The sequence below is a fragment of the Bubalus bubalis genome, chromosome 14 (genome assembly GCF_019923935.1).
Source record: "Bubalus bubalis isolate 160015118507 breed Murrah chromosome 14, NDDB_SH_1, whole genome shotgun sequence".
NCBI classification, from domain to species: Eukaryota; Metazoa; Chordata; class Mammalia; order Artiodactyla; family Bovidae; genus Bubalus; species Bubalus bubalis.
In genome coordinates, this window is record NC_059170.1 from 19,871,337 (window position 1) to 19,889,722 (window position 18,386).

The following is an 18,386-nucleotide window of genomic DNA, read 5'->3' on the forward strand; positions in this document are numbered from 1 at the left end:
AAATGCTAAACTAGAAATGTAATAAGCAGTTGAACTACTTTGATTTTACCTTTTCTATTCTTTTAAAGCTGGGAAATTATGAGACTATATACATGATCCACCATTAAAGAGAGTGCCACGGCTGAGAGTAATGAAGATCCTTATGAAAACAGAGGGGTAGCCTCTTCAGTATTATCCTCACATATCCCAATTATTACAAAAGAACAAATATGAGAAGAGCTTTCAAAATCTGCGTCTTTACTGCAGCGTCCCACTGTCACAGGGTGACCCAAATACAAGCTTTTGTCCCTCGCTTTCCATTCTCACTACAATCTCCCTAGCCTGGTCTCCCTGCCTCCGGACCCTACCAACCCTAATAAATACTGTAGACTTCAATATTAACAAAATAAATTTCATAAAACACCACTTCATCCTACCAGTCAATAGGACTTAAGTTTATTCTAAAATAAGAAGACTGCTGAAGGGCAGCAGAGTATATTACCCCAAAATATGCCACTTTGGCATAAGAATTATTCTGAGCTAAAGACAATCAAAACTCAGCTGCAAAAGCTGTTTACCTCTCTCCTTCCCACAAGTGCCCACATTTACACTGGAAAGGAGGCCTGTACCAAGAAGAGAATTATTACCAGAAAATATCTTCTTACCTAAGAAACTTAACTGCAGGGACTTCACTGGTGGTCCAGTGGCTAACGCTCCACACTCCCAATGCAGGGGGCCTGGGTTTGATCCCTGGTCAGGAAACTAGATCCCATAAGCTGCAACTAAGAGTTCCCATGCTACAGCTAAAACATTCTGAATGCAGCAACTAAGACTCAGCACAGCCAAATAAATGATTTTACAAAGAAAGAAAGAAAAGAAACTTAACTAAGTAAGTAACAGGGCAACCTTTATTTTCCAAACATCTCCTCTCCTCTTCCCTTTGTATCGCCAGCCCCTATCCCTTTTCCTTATAAGGCTCAGGATATGTATATAAGCCCCTATTATGGCTGCCTTTTGGGTCTCAGTTTTATGAGACTCCCATACTGTATTTAGGAAATTTGTTTTTCTCTTGTTAATCTATCTTGCAGCAATTATTAGACCAAAGAACCTGAAAGGGAAGAAGAGAAATTATTTTGCCTCTACACTGATCTCTTCATTTTTCTAAACTTTCTATTCTTACTGGGACCACACAAACCCTCTTCAGATTAATTTAAATTCACTGCACTTTCTTTCACCATCTTAAGTTCATTCCTGCCATTTTCCCATTCTGAATCCCAGTTTTAAATAACTTCCCTCCTCCTCTTTGCCTTAATTTTTCTGTTTATGCCTCATTCAGCCCTAGACAGCAGTAAGGTATCACTTGAACTTTAAAAATCTCTATGTGAGTAAGGACTCTCTTCCCAGAGAGCAGTGAACATGGGTTATGCAGCAAAAAGTCAAGCCCCAGATCAGAGGTTACAGAACAGCAACCCACAAGACAAAGTCTGCCCACGGTGGTGAATTTGTCTGGCTCACAGCATTTTTATGAATTCATTACGTTGCCAACATTTAAAAATAAAAATTTCTCACAAAATCTGAAATTCCAGCTTCTCTTCATAAAAAAGATGTTCAGGTCACACTTCATCTATATGCCTCCTCCCCTACCTCCTGCCAGATCGATAGTGAGCCAACAGTGAATTATATATTTTAAAATGATAAATCTCACCTCAATTTTTTAAAAAAAGTAAACCAAAGCTGCCTAACAGCTGCCCCACTGGAATAACATGAATTCCCTAAACCACTTAAGTCCCAATCTGCTCTACCATTACTATTTAAATCTAGCCCTCGTAGGCATCTGACTTTACAGTGCTCCCCTTATATACATTTACTGAATGAATAAATTAAGATGATAATTTAAAGACAGACAAGGTTGGTGATGATAATTTTAGAACAGACAAGGTTGGTGATGATGATAATGTGATAATGATAACAACAACACTGGCAATTAACATTTCCTGCTTTATTGTGAACCAACTATTGTTCAAGCAAAAATATATTATCTCATTTAACCCACACAAAAACCCTATGGATATACACTATTATTATTCTCGATTTATAAATGAAAAAACTAAGGCACAGAGAAGTGAAGCAACTCAGCCAAGGTCACATTACCAGTACTCAAGATACAGCGAGAATTCAAAATCAGATAGTCTAACTCCAGGGAACACTGTTAATCCCTACAATATGATTCCTTTAGACTACTATCCTTTCTTCTGTGACCAACTGAATTAACTGCCTGGAACGAAGACTCAAGAGACTAAATTTTAGAGCCTATTCTTTCTTTGCACAAATGACTAAGAAGCAAACCAAAGTTCACCTAAATGCAGATGCCATTTTTGAATTTTCTTCCTCACCTTAAAAGAAAACTTTCTCTGTAACTGAAATATTAAGGAATCCAATCAAACTATATATTTGTTATCAGACTATTCCTGGAGTAAGGTAAGCTCAATAATGAGATGAATCCTTAGTTCAAAACTACAAAGTGATGATATAGCACAAAACTCTTCTCTTTCTTGGGGTAGAAGGATATATCTATGAGAGTAAACTGTGCAGACATTAAAAAAATTAAGTTTCTTGAGGGTAGGAACTGCTTTTTTCCATGAGTCCCTGCAGTTAGCATATATCCAGTTGTAATAAAGGAACCAAGAAATCCAAACATCTTAAATTGAAATGCAATGAAATCCTTATTATAGCATTTATCATCTTGCTTTTTTACAATAATTACTAGTGAACAGTTTTATTTTCCTCACAAAAACACAAAATCCTTGAGGTAGAGTATCCCTTGGAAACTAGCATAACAGGGCTCAATAAACGCTTGCTTAATATTACAAACTCAACATTTCTATACTTAGATTTCCTGCAGGTCTCTCAACCAATGTTTAAAGCAGAAAGAGAATTCCTTGGTGGTATAGTGGTTAGGACTCCGAGCTTCCACTGCAGAGGGGAGTGAAGATCTTACTACCTGCATGGCCCAGCTAAAAATAAAAAATAAAGTAGAATTTAAAATGGCTTCTCATTTACAAAGCAATGGATGCTTTGAAGTCCTATTATAAGATATTTTTGAGACCAGTCCCACATTGTATCAACAAAGCCCTGAAAAACTGGTGAGCTGGCATAAGCAGCACAAAGAATAATCAAAGAGCTGGAAGAAGAAAACATCATGTTCATACCTTCAGCAGAAAGTAATGCAGTCCAGAGATTTAAGCAAATTGCTCAAGATCATAGAAATTAAGTAACAAGCAGTATCAAGGCCAGAACACATATTTCCTGAATGCTGGCCCAGTTTTCTTTCCACAAAGAACTACTCTGTGAGCTCAGGATGAAATGGATACTTTTAGAAATATTTTAAAGATATTTGGTATGGAGGATGATCTTCCCCAGTACATAACTTTTTATGAGGTATTATACCACCACTAAAGATAGGAAATTTACCTTGTTCCAGTCATTGCAGATAACGCCATCTTTTCCCCTGTTATTCTACATACTTTTTTCATTTTCATGTCTTTCCTTTCATTATCCTCTGAGAATGTTTCCTCTCACCACCTCTGATTTATCTACTTTTCCTCTTATCCACTTCCTTTCTCTAGTATCTCACAAAGCACCCTACCATCTCCTTTTCTCTTCGTAATTATTAAAACAAAAAAACAAAAAAACCCACAGATTAATCACACATTGATTATAGCACTGACCTGGGATACCATAACAAGCAAGCCATAGCCTTGGTCTCTTGGCATTTATGAGGCAATTTGTTAACAAAAATATAAACTAAACACAAAGGGTCACACAATTTTACTATGATTTTACAATGGGGACAAGAAGCTTAAGTACGGATGGGACACTTATATGAAGAGATGTGGTAATAACAACAGTGGCAAGGTTAGGGTTAAGCAAATGAAAGGGATCCTCTTTCCTATACAGCTTTCTCACCAACCAATTCATGTGCTCTACTTCATTTACTCCCTATTCTCTTACTGCTTGACTTTTCCTGTGCTCTACTTTTTCTCTTAACCAGCAGACTTCCTTTTCTTCTTCCTGGTCTTTTTTTTTTTTTTTCCTCTCCTGATCTTTTAAGATGAATCTGTCCTGTCCTGTTTTCCTTTTCAGTATTATTGCCAACTCCTCCCACCTTATAGATCTGGATAATGGCTTAAGATGGGAATTCACTTTTTTCTAAAGATTTAATATGTATTATTTTATTTGATCCTCACAACAATGCCAGGGAGGCAGGCAGAAATCAACATAACTATTTTACAGATATATAAACTAAGTCTTGCCAAGATTAAATACTTTGCCAACAATCAAATTTGTCAGTAGCAAAATCAAATCAGAACCCAGACCTTTTCTTTCCAAGTCCTCTATTCTTTTTCCACTGAACTATATTGTTTTCTTTTTAATTCCTACATATTTTAACCATATATGTGCACATGTATGGACAAGTATAGAGATAAATGTTTCTAAAATAGCACAAGAGAGAAAAGTATAGGACTGTATAGGGAAGCTAGAAAAACAGAAAAGTCAAAGGACCCAAATTAAGAATACAATGTAGCTCACAGGCTAATCCTTGTAGAGGCAGCTATGGGTTTCAGATCCAAAAGGAACTGTCTTCAACCAACTGATGTAGCCAGCATCAACACCGGTCTCTCCCCATACTTCCCACAGCTGTTAACAGGACCTGCGCTCACCCTCAGCACCATTTCTGACCTCCACTCTCTCTCACAGGCATGCCACCATACCTGAAGTTTTCACCGTTTGAAGTCACTTCTTTGGATTAAGGCGCTGTCTCCAGAAGGCCACGGTTAAATGCATGTTACCTGAGAAAGGAAGGAGGGCCAATTAACACATTACTCCTATGGTTAAACACATCAGATCAGCAATGACCTTTGGAATAGGACAGCACAATGTCCTTTAAAAAGTTTCATAGGATAGATAATTTTTGATGGAGCGGGCAGGATAATAAGGTTAAATTGGGAAGAAAATGACTCACGCATACAATAGGGTAACTCCCCACCTGCGTATAGCTACATGGCAAAATGAGGATGGCCATATAAATACATACTCTACCTTTTGAGGTCACAGTAAGGACTATCCCTGCAACTTGGAAGCTCCTAGGGATACGAAAAGAAAAAGTACTCCAAGGATCTGAGTATAGTCAATTCTGTACAGAAGCAAAGAGCTGAGCTGGCAGCAGTCCTCCAAGGACAGTACACTGCTAGACTGAAAGAGGACAGAAAAGAGGAACAGCTTCTGGTTAACTACTTCTGGTTGTGAGACTAGTTTCCAGCCCAACATTTTTAGCAGAGGACTGACCTCTCAATGAGAGAATGCTGCAATTCAATTCTTCAACCCCACTTGCTAATTTATATTGACTCAAAGCCAGTATCATTTACAGCCACAAAAATCAACATGCCTTTACTGAGTGCATATTATAAGCCCAAAATTTGGCTAGGTGCCATAAAGATGAGGTTGGGGGGGCGGGGCTTTAATACACTTTTGCCTTAACCCATACAATAGGGTAACTCCCCACCTGTGTATAACTACATCACAAAATGGGGATGGCCATATAAATACATACTCTACCTTTTGAGGTCACAGTAAGGACTATCCCCGCAACTTGAAAGAAACCAATCCCCTAAACCCAAAACAGAGAAGGGTGAGGAACAAGAAAAGAAGGCGGACGGTGGCTATTTTTCTGTGAGTATAAACACAAATTTCCTAAGCCAGAATGAATACAACTCACTTCTAGGCCAAAGTTCCTTGTTAAACTCTTAACTAAACAGTCAAGAGGCACAGGCTAGAAATACTTTTTTCTTTTGGTCTAATACCAAAAGCTCTTTAGTAGCACACATTCATCTTGGTACACTGGAGAACAGACTAAGAGTTACAAAACTTGGTTCTACTTTTAGCTCTGATTCTTTGTTTAAAAAAAAAACAAAACAGAAAAGGTTGGACTAGTCCAAGAATAGCATATACCTAGCACATATATTGATACTAACCACTAGATAACTAGTGTCCACAGGGGTTATCACTAATCAATCATAACTCACTTTCCCAGAGAACCCTTATGATTAAAATCCTTCTCAACACAGGGCTTTTGGCAGCTACTTCAAGTGAAAGTTGGCCCATAAATCAAAATACATCTGCTACTGTGGACTAGATATTCTCTACAATCTCTTCCAACTCTTTCTTTGAATATGTATTATTTATTTAGGGTCTCAGATGTGGTATGTAGGATCTTTAGTTGCTGTATGTGGGATCCAGTTCTCAGACCTGGGATCGAACACAGGGCCCTTGCATTGGGAGCACAGAGTCTTGGCCACTGGACCACCAGGGGAGTCCCCCAACTCTAAAATTCTAAAACCAAGTTTCTGAAGGTGGGAGAAAAAACACTTCCCAACAAGCTCATAAATCAATAGCACTGATAGCCGTAATTTCAGTCTAATCTCTAAATCCTACAAATTGCATCAAGGATGCTAACAACAAATTCTGTTACCATTAACATATATAACCGTGCAATATTACTCTGATTCGCTAATGGGTTCTTTTGACAGAAAAGGAACCTTTTACCCAGACTGGCCCTAAAGAAATCCTCATACAAAAATAGGACAATTTGGCACTGCTGCTGCTGCTAAGTCGCTCAGTCGTGTCCGACTCTGTGCGACCCCATAGACGGCAGCCCACTAGGCCCTGCCATCCCTGGGATTCTCCAGGCAAGAACACTGGAGCAGGTTGCCATTTCCTCCTCCAATGCATGAAAGTGAAAAGTGAAAGTGAAGTCGCTCAGTCGTGTCCGACTCTTCGCGACCCCATGGACTGCAGCCTACCAAGGCTCCTCCGTCCATGGGATTTTCCAGGCAAGAGTACTGGAGTGGGGTGCCATTAACTAAATTTAATTCCTTGATCATGCCCACAGCCTCTCGCTGAGGAAGATTTGTAGAGCTCACTTCTCACCTAAGCCACGGCAACAGCCACTCTTCCGTCCTTTCACTTTTGTCACAAAGCAATCTTCCTAAAGCAAACATGTACTCGATATCATTTTCCTGTTTAAAAATCTGCATCTATTGCTAACAACATAAAACAAGGTTTTTTCTTGCCTCACATCCGTAATGCTCTTCTTCCCCAGCCCACTCCCTGCTCCCTTTTATCTTCCACAATCCTGTGTTGACTAACAGTATTGAGGTGTTTCCTCTGCCCTGTCCTTCCCTTTGTCCATCACAATAACACTTCAGCTAAGACCCAACTTCAGCTTGAAGCAGATTCTTCCTCAAATCAATCAGACCCAACTGATTACTTCCTCTTCCATCTCAAAGTTTTTGGTTTATTCAAAGTATTGTCTCAACGGTTTCCAAAACCATCAAAACTGCCTGAGGCAAGTTTTAATCTTCAAGGCCGACCCAAATGTGTTAAATCAATCTCAGGAAGTAAGGCTCTGAAATTTCTACTTTTAAAAAAGCTGCCCTGATTATTCTAATGACCAAATTTGGGGGCTACTGGTTTGTCTATTCCAGTTGGTGTAAAGATGTTTCTTTAAGGAATGGAAAAATGATTTACTCTAGAATACACTGAGGAATATCCTGCACTTGTTTATTTCATATCCTTGTTGACTTGACTCATGCTGAAGATGAAGGAATTCCTTTCGGACTCACACCCAAAAAACTTATATCCACTGTTCAAAACAGCAGGTGAATTTCCACCTTCATTTCTAAATCTTAAAAATCAAGTAACTGTAACCTGAGTAAACCTATGAATACACGATGAAGACTCTCACCAGACCTGCTCTGAGAACTTTATTTCGGCCGAGAAACAACTCCCTAGCCCATTTTGAGGGTGGAAATACACTGCCTCTAGTACTTCCCTAAGATCTAATTATATTAGGAATACATGCAAGACTCCAACTAAGTACAGTGATAGATGGTTGGCTCAAGTGCCTCGTTCATTTTCAGAGAAAAATTCCCTGAAATGTCTCTTCCTTCCCCACCCCTCACTCCCAAAAAATATACTGAAGCTGTAGAATAATAGAGGAAAATCTAACAAGATACAAATATAAGCAAGAAAACAAGGTGAGTTGTTACTGGAGAATCGTGGATTTCGGGTAGTTTGCAAATCCACCAGGTTACATCGCTAACTTGAGGCCCAGCGTCTACCTGGGGCGCAGAGATCCTGTGTTTCGCTCTACGTCGCGGCCCGGAGCAAAGTCTAAGAACTTGAGTTCCCCCCTTAGTCCCCACTAAGTCCTGTCCTCATCACGACTACTTTTTTCTTCTCTCCGCTAAAGAAAAGGGCACTTTCAGGAGGAAGGGCAATGACAGCTCCACGTCTGCAAAACTCGGCGCCGGCGGGGCCGCTGCGGCGGCGGCGGCGGGCGCGGAGGACGACGCCGGGGCCGGGACCACCACGCTGGGGGACAATAGACGGAGGGGAATGGAAGAGAGAAGAGAGGCAGCCGCTGTACTTGGCCCCTCTCGCTAGTGGGGGCTCCAAAAAGTCTCGGGAAGGGCAGCGGGTGGCAGGTGGGCCCGGCCGCCGCCCCTCGCAGGGCCACGTCGCCCGCCCCGGCCGCTGCCGCGGGGCCCCTCGCGTAGGCCGGGCCGCAGGAGCGCAGCCCCCGGGCGGGGCTGACGGGCTCTGGGCTGGACCCCGGGGGCGCCCGCTGCGGCCCAGTTCTCTCAGAACTTGGCGCCCGCGAGGCGAGGGGCTCCGAACGTCTGAGCCCAACAGTGGCCGCTCGGGGCTTCCAGATGACCCACCCCCGCCACCCCTCCTCCCGGCCCCTGCCACTAGCCCGAGCTCCCCGAAACCCCACGGGCACCGGCTCTGAGGGAAGAGGAAGCAGCCGCGGCTCGGGTCCCGGCTGACGCGCCGCACTCCTCTACCTCTCGCTCTCCTCCGACATATTCAGCCAGGACCCTCCCTCTCCCCAAAATTGCCTCCAGTCCGCCCGCGGGTTTTTACCGGGACTCGGGGCGGCGGCTACTCTTCAGTCCCTCGACTAAGATGGCAGCCGGTCCCTAGCCCGGACCACAGCTCTTAGAACGAGTTGGCGGCCAACGCGCAGGCGCGTCCAGCTCCGGAGCTATCGGGACTACAAGCCCTAGAAGTCCTTGCGCACTAACCAGCTACCGGCAGGAAAAGCTAGCAGAAGCTGGTGAGCGCAGCTAAATCCGAGCTTGCATTTAGCTAGGTGGGAGGGACTCTTGGATTACTCCCGGTCACTTCAGTTCAGTCGCTCAGTCGTGTCCGACTCTTTGCAACCCCATGAATTGCAGCACGCCAGGCCTCCCTGTCCATCACCAACTCCCGGAGTTCACCCAAACTCATGTCCATCGAGTCGGTGATGCCATCCAGCCATCTCATCGATCCTCTGTCTTCCCCTTATCCTCCTGCCCCCAATCCTCCCAGCATCAGAGTCTTTTCCGATGAGTCAACTCTTCGCATGAGGTGGCCAAAGTATTGGAGTTTCAGCTTTAGCATCATTCCTTCCAATGAACACCCAGGACTGATCTCCTTTAGAATGGACTGGTTGGATCCCCTTGCAGTCCAAGGGACTCTCAAGAGTCTTCTCCAACACCACAGTTCAAAAGCATCGATTCTTCGGCGCTCAGCTTTCTTCACAGTCCAACTCTCACATCCATACATGACCACTGGAAAAACCATAGCCTTGACTAGACGGACCTTTGTTGGCAAAGTAATATCTCTGCTTTTGAATATGCTATCTATGCTATGCTATGCTAAGTCACTTCAGTCGTGTCCGACTCTGTGTGACCCCATAGACAGCAGCCTACCAGGCTCCCCTGTCCCTGGTATTCTCCAGGCAAGAACACTGGAGTGGGTTGCCATTTCCTTCTTCAATGCATGAAAGTGAAAAGTGAAAGTGAAGTCGCTCAGTCGTGTCCGACCCTTAGCGACCCCATGGACTGCAGCCTACCAGGCTCCTCCATCCACGGGATTTTCCAGGCAAGAGTACTGGAGTGGGTGCCATTGCCTTCTCCGGAATATGCTATCTAGGTTGGTCATAACTTTTCTTCCAAGGAGTAAGCATCTTTTAATTTCATGGCTGCAATCACCATCTGCAGTGATTTTAGAGCCCCCCAAAATAAAGTCTGACACTGTTTCCACTGTTTCCCCATCTATTTCCCATGAAGTGATGGGACCAGATGCCATGATCTTTGTTTTCTGAATGTTGAGCTTTAAGCCAACTTTTTCACTCTCCTCTTTCACTTTCATCAAGAGGCTTTTTAGTTCCTCTTCACTTTCTGCCATAAGGGTGGTGTCATCTGCATATCTGAGGTTATTGATATTTCTCCCAGCAGTCTTGATTCCAGCTTGTGCTTCTTCCAGTCCAGCGTTTCTCATGATGTACTCTGCATAGAAGTTAAATAAGCAGGGTGACAATATACAGCCTTGACGTACTCCTTTTCCTATTTGGAACCAGTCTGTTGTTCCATGCCCAGTTCTAACTGTTGCTTCCTGACCTGCATACAGGTTTCTCAAGAGGCAGGTCAGGTGGTCTGGTATGCCCATCTCTTTCAGAATTTTCCACAGTTTATTGTGATCCACACAGTCAAAGGCTTTGGCATAGTCAATAAAGCAGAAATAGATGTTTTTCTGGAACTCTCTTGCTTTTTTGATGATCCAGCAGATGTTGGCAATTTGATCTCTGGTTCCTCTGCCTTTTCTAAAACCAGCTTGAACATCTGGAAGTTCACAGTTCACGTATTGCTGAAGACTGGCTTGGAGAATTTTAAGGATTACTTTACTAGCGTGTGAGATGAGTGCAATTGTGCAGTAGTTTGAGCGTTCTTTGGCATTGCCTTGCTTTAGGATTGGGATGAAAACTGACCTTTTCCAGTCCTGTGGCCACTGCTGAGTTTTCCAAATTTGCTGGCATATTGAGTGCAGCACAGCACGGTACCGCTAGGCTTTTTAAAAAAACCCTCCTGGTCTCATACCAGAACCTCTCAACAGTATAGCTACAGATCCAAAACTCTAGTGTGCATCAGAATCACCTGAAGGGCTTGTTAAAACATAGACTACTGGGCCCCACCCCCAGAGTTTCTAATACAGCAGATCTGAGATAGGATCTAATCATTTTAATAATTTGCATTTCTAACAAGCTCTCTGATGTGCTACTAGTAGGAGATCACACTTTGAGAATCACTGAACCGTATCTTAGTCCTTAAGAAACTACACTCTGGAGTTACATTGACTGGATTCAATTCCACCTTTTAACAGTGTACACTTAGGGATGATGAAAATAGCTTACATGTACATGGTGCCAACATGGCAGGTGTTCTTAGAGCTGATCAATAAGCTCCTCTTATCCTCACAACGAGTCTATGAGGGAACTACCTTCATTTTCCTCACTTTACAGATGCATAAACCAAGTCACAAGCTAGATAAGAACCCAGGCAGTCTGGCTTCAGATTCCAACCTCTTCCTTCATAGATTTTTTGTGAGATTTAATAGGCTGTGGAAGTAAACTCAGAGGCACAACTAAGTGCTTAGTAATTAGTGACCTTTGCTATTATTGTATAGCATGTTTCCTTCTAATAAAAATAGTATTTTACCATTTAGAAAGTCACTTACACTTTTCAAAGTACTTTCAAGTCCTCCATTGTCAGTGTTTTCTGCAATATACCTTAGGAAAGCATGCTAAAGATACAGATTCCTATAATCCTACCCCATTCACATCATCTAGTGCTGTGGTTCTCAAACTTCAGTGCCCATCAGAATCACCTGGAGGACTTAAACCACAGACTGCTGGGCTCCACCTTCACAATTTCCAATTCAGTAACTCTGAGGTCTGACCACAGTGTTTGCATTTTCGACCACAGATCACACTTGGACAATCACTGTGGTAAGGCAGTGTTTCTCACCTTTTTTGAGATTATCATCTTGGTAAGGAACAATTTTACACTTTTTTTGGGGGGGGCGGGAGGTGGGGTAGGCATGCCACTCTGCATTTAGAATCTTAGTTCCCCCAATGGGGATCAAACCCATGCCCCCTACAGTGGACATGGAGTCTTAACAACTGGATCACCAGCGAAGTTCTACTAGACTTTTTTCCCTAAATTCCCTCATGAAATTTTAATGTCACAAATATACTTTTTATCAATTTATGTACCATGTATCTGAGCTTTTACCAAAAAAATTTTGAGTGGGGAGGAATTCCCTGGCTATGCAGTGGTTAGGACTCTGCACACTCACAGCCAAGGGTACAGGTTCAATTCATGTTCTGGGAACTAAGATCCCTGCAAGCTGAGAAGGGCATGCAAACAAACAAATTTTTTAAACATACATGTATTTTAATGTCCTCTGCACCCCCACAATCAATTTTTGTCCTATTGAGAACACATACTCTGCAGGATGTGGGTTTTTAACTAGTGTCCCAGGTGATTCTTAACAGTAGACAGAATGCACTGTACCTTTAAAGTATGAGGTATTTTTATGCCTGGGCTTCCCAGGTGGCTCAGTGGTAAAGAATCCGCCAATGCAGGAGTTGTAGATTCGATCCCCCCAAGAGTTGTAGATTCCCTGGGTCAGGAAGATCCCCTGGAAAATGAAATGGCAATCCACTCCAGTATTTTTGCCTGGGAAATCCAATGGACAGAGGAGCCTGGCAGGTTACACTCCATGGGGTCGGACACAACTTAGCAACTAAAACAAACATTTTTATGTCCATTATACAAAGAGGGAAATGAGTCTCAAGTAAATTAGATGAGTGGTCCAAGATCACTCAGCCAGGAACCAGGGATTCAACAGAAGTCCTCTGGCACCACATTCTGTCTTCATACACAATTTTTAAACTATATAATGTTATGCAAAACTAATGTATAGTGTTTGAAGTCAGGATAGTGATTACCCTTGTCCTTAGTCACTCAGTCGTGTCTGACTCTTTGTGACCCCACGGACTGTAGCCCTGCCAGGCTCCTCTGTCCATGGGACTCTCCAGACAAGAATACTGGAATGGGTTGCCATGCCCTCCTCCAAGGGATCTTCCCAACCCAGGGATCAAACCCAGGTCTCCCACATTGAAGGCGGATTCTTTACTGTCTAAGCCACCAGGGAAGCCCAGTGATTACCTTTAAGAGGAGGTAAAAACAGGAAGGAGACCCAAAAGGGGGTTTTGGGGGCTGGCAAAAATGTTCTGTGTCTTGATCTGAGTGCTGGTACACTGGTAGGTTCACTTTGTGAACATTCGTCAAGCTGCATATTTATGATTTGTGTAGTTTTCTGTGTATTATGTGTCAAGAAAAGTTTATGTAAAGCAAATATATGTTTTAAATGTATATTCATTTTATTCCCAAAATGCATCTCTTTCTACTACATACCAGCTTCTCAAACTTTAGAGTGCATCAGAATCAGCTGGAGGGCATATTGAAACCCAGATTGCCAAGTAACACCCCCAGAATCTCTTAAGTTCTGGAATCAGACCCAAGAATTTGCATTTCAAAGTCGGACACAGCTTAGCTACTGAACAACTATAAACAAGTGCCTAGGTGATGCTGACGCCTAGGGATCACATTTTGAGAACGACTATGCTGGGTGGTCTATGCTATCCTAACATTCTTGCTCATGCCAACAGGATGGTTTAGCTCTGATCTGGGAGGCAGACCTAGTGGAATTAATGTCAGGCTTCTTCAGAGCCACATGGACCAAGGATCTAGTACTATGAATATCTTACTTCAGGGGTTTTCGGGAAATCCCCTGAACCTCAGTGGCCAAATCTCTAAATGGGAATAATAGATACTACCTCCTGAGATGTTGTGAAAATTCTAGGAAATCCAGGGCAGATATTTAGTTGATAGGTTCTCCAAGGAGGGCCCAAGGTTAGTAAGGGCAGAGAATCCCAGCCTGGACATTTACTCATCTCCCATGCTGTGTGGCTCTGGCTTCCAAGTTCCCTGATTCAAAAGCCAGTCTATTCTTGGCCTGGTCAGAATGCAGGACTGGTGGCTAATAAAGCCTTGAGCCACCTACACCCTCCTTCTGCCTTGGACAGCCAGGTCAGCCTGGGACAGGACCCAGCCCTGCTAGAGCAGGGGCAGGAAGCCTGGGAGAAGCCTCCATCAGCAAGGGAAGGGGTTTCCCAGGTCTCTGGAGAGAGAAGAAAGCAGGGATGCAGAACTGGAAGGAGTGGGAAGAGAAAACCCAGCAACCCACATGCCACCTGTCTCTTATTGACTTTCCCTGTAGAACACTTAGTCACGCTGCTAGTCACGCTGCTGTCCCCCACTTCCCTGAAGCCATTCTGCATTCAGCTGCCAGAGGAGGTAGGGAAAGACTTGAAAAGTGGCAGAACTGTGTGTTGTTGGAGAGAGCACACTGGATGGAGCTTCTGGGAACCTCAGACATGGATCCAAAGAAACCACTGAAAACCTAGGTCGTGGCTCTTCGTTTTCCCTGTTTAAGACTGTTTTGTCATCTGCAAAATGAGGAGCACAAGTTCCATCCCTGGTCACCTTAGTCATCCCCTCCAGGTAGGGTTGCCAGATTTAGAAAATAAAAATGTAGGATGCTCAGTTAAATTTGAACTGCAAGTAAAAAATGAATAATTTTTAATACAAATTTGTGACAGAAATTGCATGTAACATTCTTATACTAATTTTTTGCATTGTTTATCTAAAATTCAAATTAAACTGGGCACCACATATTTTATTTCAGGGCTTTATATACTTATTTCACTGGGGTAGTGAACTTAAATGCCTCCAATGGCCAGTAAGGGAAAATAAAAAATAACAGCTAACATCTACATTTACATTTTTAATTATCAAATAGGATCCTACGTGTTTTGTATGCACTATCTCACTGAATTATCCCAGCAAGCCAGGTGGGGCACTCAGTTTCCTCATCCGTGATGTGGGAATAGTAATATGCTCCATCTTCTGGGATGTTATGAGAATTAAATGAGCTAATGCCTATAAAATACTTAGAATGGTGCCAAGTAAGCACACAGTAAGCACTAGCTGTAATTTGTCCCATTATGCTCATAGAGAAACAGAGTAACCAGCCCGTGGTTTTACCTAGCAAGTGGCAGAGCCAAGGTTGGAACTCAGATCTATAACAATGGCAAAAATTCAAATTATTTAAAACTCCTGTGTTTTAAATAAACAGGAAAATGGATCAACTGTGGTCAATTTACAGAATGGAATATACGTTACAAAGTACACAGCTGATGTTCAACTCATTCATAACTACCATTATTATAAAGCCAAGAGATGTAAACAATTCAGAAACACATTTCTCGAGACTTCCCTGGTGGTCCAGTGGCTAAAACATTGATGCAGGGGGCCTGGGTTCCATCCCTGGTAGGGAAACTAGATCTCATATGCTGCCACTAGGAGTTCTCAAGCTGCAATGAAGAATGAAGATCCCGTGTACCGCAGCTAAGACCCGGTGCAACCAAATAAATTATTTTTAAAATATTTTAGAATTTTATTTTTTTATGTTTGGCTGTGGTGGGCTTGCTGCTTGGGCTTTTCTCTCGCTGCAGCGAGTGAGGTTGTGGCGCACCGGCTTCTTACTGTCGTGGCTTCCCTTGTTGCGGAGCTCAGGCTCTAGAGCACAGTCTCATTAGCTGTGCTGAGGCATGTGGGATCTTCCGGGATCGGAGATTGGACCTGCGTCTCCTGCATTGGAAAAGGCGGATTCTTTACCACTGAGCCGCCAGGGAAGCCCTAAAGAAAGCTTTTAGAAAGAAAAAATGCATTTCTTCAACCAATATTCAGAATGCATAATGGGTAAAATTATGCATTTTCATTCGCATGAAAAACATGTTTTAATACATTCACTGCTAATTACAAAAAGCACAGTATTGTAGTGTTTATAAACTTCTGCCACAATTTGATGCTATTTATTCTAAATAGGCATTATTAGGTCCCAAAGGATATTTTCATAAGTTGGTTATTTGGAGCACAAATGTATTCCCTTTTAATTAAAGAACATTATAATGGTTGATTATGACCTTGGTATGCCCATCAAACCTTTTAATATTATGCAGCTGAACTGTTGTACAAATAAAATCATAGACATCAAAAAACTACTATGACACAAAATAGATAAGTATCAGACATTATGCTAAAAGAAAGTACAAACTGTATGATTCTATTTGTATGCTGTTCTAGAACAGGTAAAACCTAATCAATGGTGAAAGAAATGACAATATCGGTTGCTTCTAGAGAGAGAAAATTTTCTCAGGTGTTGAACATGTGTTTTCAATATCTTGTTAGAGGTGTAGATTACATGTCTGCAACCCACTCCAGTATTCTTGCCTGGAGAATCCCAGGGACAGGGGAGCCTGGTGGGCTGCCGTCTATGCGGTCGCACAGAGTCAGACACGACTGAAGCGACTTAGCAGCAGCATGCATTTGTCAAAACATAGTAAATAATACACTTGAGATCTATGTTTATCATTGCATGTAAAATGAACCTAAAAAAACAAACCTCAAAACAAATACTGAACTCTAGTTAATGACAGCCATACTGAAATGTTTAAAGGTAGCATGAACTCTGCAGCTTCCTTGTAATGCATCAGAAAATAAGATGGATGAGTAGAGTAATGAAGGAATTAATATATGACAAAGTGTATATAGCAGTTAACCATACATGTCTTTAAACTGTTCTGTTTGAAAATATTCATAATAAAATGTTGGTGGAGGTAGGGGAACTCCTACCAAGCAAAATGCGGTCTGTCTTCAGGGGTGGATTTGTAATCTCTGATCCGTTTGCACGCATCTCCATCTCCTGCCTGTTTTTCTCCTTTGAGCTACAAAACAGCATGATCTCATTTCTAAAATCTTCCTCTCACAGCTTCTGTCCTAATATTTCTCCTAACTGGGTTCCAGTCTGCTCCCTACTATTTACTTGCTGTATGACCTGGCCACTCAGGGTCTCTTCTGACAGATGGCGATTAGGGTCATGTAACTTTTATCTAAAGGTAACAGACTGAATATTTTAAAAATTAAAAGATAAAAATAAATAAATAGCCATTTATTTATTTATTTATTTATTTATATCAGCCATTCAACCTTATAAGATTTCCTTCCTCTCTAAACCATAAGACCTTCAAGGGCAAGGTACCCATCTTATCCATTCCTGTATTTTCTCTGGCATACAGTAACACCTTAAGGGTGCTCAGAAAACACTTCAATGAAAATTTCTTTGTAAATTTTGAGAGGAGACAGAGTCACATGTATTGAGTGCCCACTGGGTACCCTGAATGAGATGTGCCTATATTCATCCCCAATGAGGTAGGAAGTATTGTGATGACCACTTTTCTAAGGAGGAAACAGTTTCAGAAGGGTTAGGAGACTTGCCAAAATTCACAGAGAATGCAAGAAATAGACCTGGGATTTAAACCCAGGACTGTCTCTTTCAACTACTTCACAACTGCCTCTTCTTGAATCAGTGTAAAAAAAAGAGACTTTATGCTTTTCTGTAACCTTCAGATTTTCTGTACTGAATATAGAAGTAAAAAAAGAAGGTTATAAAAATAAATAGCCATAAGGAGCTCTCAACACCTCCTGCAGTTTTTGGAGGACTTAGATTCAGATGAGCGTTTGCAGGACTGAAGAACTCCCTTAGATAATAAACAGCATGGCAGAGTTTCTCCTAGTCCTGCTCATTATCCCCAATTCCCTCTTTTCTTGCTCTCAAACGTAGAGTTGTCCTCCTCCTAGGAAAGCCCCACAGTTACAGACTGTAGATCAGAATCATTGCTTGCCCACAGATCTCACTGGAAATGTCTATCCTAAACTGGAATATACCTGTCTTTAAAAAAATTATAGTCACATCTACAAATTCCTCAAGCAAAGATGAAATCAAGAGACAAGCATACAGGTCACATTATGCGAGATGGGAAGGTATCATCAAACAAGAAACACTCTTGGGAATCTTAGAACTCAGCCTTGATTCGGGTAAACTTCAGAGGCAATAAAGGAACTGCAGACATAGGAACATGTGACTTTGTTTTCGGTCCTTGAGGACCTTCTGAACTTGGAGGGAGGAGGGGCAGGCCCTGAAAGGTCAAATGCTTCAGTCACATGTGTTCAGGATGCTTCCTCAACCGTGAAATAGGACTAACAGTAATACCTTGCCTCTTAAGGTGGTGGGGAGGATAAAATAAGAGAACATTAATACAAAACAGGATCATAGTAAGAGTTTCATTAAAGTTAGTGCTTCATTTTTCACATGAGACACCTGTGTGCCAGAGAGGTGAGGACTTGCCTGAGATCAGCTAGTAACTGCAAGAAGCAGAATTCAAATGTGGTCAGCCTGACTCTAGAGCCCTCAGTCTTCACCTTTAAGCCAGTACCTTCCAAGGAGTTGTGCACTGATGGATATACACAAACTGATTTTAGGTGGTGCCAAAA

General features: G+C 42.1%; 1 protein-coding gene across 2 annotated transcripts in view; it reads right to left on the reverse strand.

Annotated features, from left to right (window-relative positions):
• The window catches only part of ITCH (itchy E3 ubiquitin protein ligase), a 99,010-nt gene extending 89,892 nt beyond the window's left edge, over positions 1-9,118 (reverse strand). For both annotated transcript variants that reach the window (XM_006048070.4, XM_045162622.1), the window contains exons 1-2: positions 8,968-9,118; positions 4,752-4,829 (exon numbers count right to left, since the gene is read on the reverse strand). The gene's annotated coding sequence lies outside the window, so the exon portion shown is untranslated. The remainder of the gene's footprint in view (positions 1-4,751; positions 4,830-8,967) is intronic.
• Positions 9,119-18,386: the final 9,268 nt, after the last annotated feature.